Source organism: Copadichromis virginalis, linkage group LG19 (assembly GCF_057382275.1).
Source record: "Copadichromis virginalis isolate Kocher_CV1m ecotype Utaka linkage group LG19, C_Virginalis_male_GT1.1, whole genome shotgun sequence".
Lineage (NCBI taxonomy): Eukaryota > Metazoa > Chordata > Actinopteri > Cichliformes > Cichlidae > Copadichromis > Copadichromis virginalis.
The window spans coordinates 9,472,564-9,474,293 of record NC_140636.1 but is presented as its reverse complement, the minus strand read 5'-3'; the positions used below and the strand labels follow the sequence as shown (position 1 = coordinate 9,474,293).

Below are 1,730 nucleotides of genomic sequence, written 5' to 3'. Positions count from 1 at the left end.
CCCAAACTCTTTTGTGCTCATCTTATTGAAGTGTGTGTGATAACAAGAAAGACTCAGGGGAGATGACACATCCATTTCATCTTGTAATGTCACGGTCTGCGTGGCAGTCCGTGGGGATGAGGAAAATAGGACCTAAAACGCAGGACTCTGCGATGCCACAGTGCACTTTATTTACAGTGAAACCGACAGGCAGTGTTGGTCAAGTTACTTGAAAAAAGTAATCAGTAACTAATTACTGATTACTTCCCCTAAAAAGTAATCCCGTTACTTTACTGATTACTTATTTTCAAAAGTAATTAATTACTTAGTTACTTAGTTACTTTTTAAAAACACGATTTACAACCTGAAGAGGTGATAAAGCGATAGATCTTTCAGCCCAGTTCTACTTTTTCTACATAATCCATCATACAAAATGTAATCAAATGGAAAAGTCTCTTTTTAAAACTTGTTTTATCAGTTTTAATCTTTTAACTTTATGCATCAAGCAAAAATTTAATTATATGCAACATTCTCTGACTGGAAGAAATTAGTTTAACATTTAAACCTATTTTCTGCACATTCCAGCACATAAAATATATATATTTTTTGTGTTTACACTCACTCTTTCAAATAGATGTGTCATGGTCTGGTTGGGCACCTGCAGGTCTCAGACAGCGGCTCCTCCTCCTTTAGGCGGAGTCCGGTTGCCCCTCCCTGGCTGACCACCTGTGAGCAATCGTGCCAGCGGTATATCAGACCTGTGCTCTCAACCACTCATCGCCTGAGTATCTGCTATTCCCATGTTAGTTCAGTGGAGCATCCTAAACCTTGTCTTAACGCCGTGTGATGACTGACCTGTCTTTTCTTGTCCTCAGCGATAGCACCCGGAGTGGAGATCTTGTTCCCCTCGCTCCCGTCCTCCTGGACCTGGGCCGCCAGCTGCTCACACAACGTGGCCTGCCGACCCACTGCTCACCTGCCTGCCTCCCCACGCCTCGACCGCTTCCGGGTTTTCCGCTCCACCTGTCCCCTCCATCTGAAACCAAGTAAGGCAATTCAATTCAACTGCGGAGGATTATTGGTTGTCTGCTGGATCCCTCTGATCGTGATCTCCTCTTGTTCCAGTGCCCCGGCCCCTACCTAGTCCTGTTTCTACCTCCCCGCTGTCCCCGCTGTTCAGCCGTCTCCTAGAGGTGTCTAGGTCGCCCTCATTATCACAGACGAATCCTACGCGCCACTAGTGTGGTGGCGTCGCTTTGTGTTTCACCTTTGTTTTCCTGTGGGCGGAAATAAATCATTTGTTTTCTGTCACCTCGCTTCCGGGTTGGTTTCTGCGCCTGTGTCCATCCCTGTTCCCTCGTGCCGTTGAGCCGTGACAAGATGCAAGTAAAACACAGCAGAAAATAAATAAAGTCAAAGACTCAGCGGTCCTGTTGCTCTATTTTCACCTGTAAAGCAGGACTGGGGTAGGCGGAGGTTTACCCTGGTGCAGGTGTGCCGCGGTCAGTTGAAGAATCCGCGAGTTTCTCTGTGAATTTCCCATTACGTCGTTGCGCACTCGGTGCTTGCTTAGAAGTTTAGAGGTTTTTTTCGCTGTAAAAAGTTTTCTTCCCACGCACAATGCTAATGGACGCTAATGTTTTTGTCACTTTTTATGGAATCAAACTCAAAGTAAGGTCAGTACTTCCACGCTTTAAACGCTGCACGCTCATACTCTCTCCGCACTCGATATATGATCCATTGTTGATCTG

At 45.7% G+C, this 1,730-nt stretch overlaps 1 long non-coding RNA gene across 1 annotated transcript; it reads left to right on the top strand.

Annotated features, from left to right (window-relative positions):
- Nucleotides 1-623: 623 nt before the first annotated feature.
- Nucleotides 624-1,290, top strand: LOC146685522 (uncharacterized). The gene is made up of 3 exons (XR_014916866.1): nucleotides 624-781; nucleotides 855-1,025; nucleotides 1,105-1,290. It is a non-coding gene; the product is annotated as an uncharacterized LOC146685522 (long non-coding RNA).
- The last annotated feature ends 440 nt before the right edge of the window (nucleotides 1,291-1,730 follow it).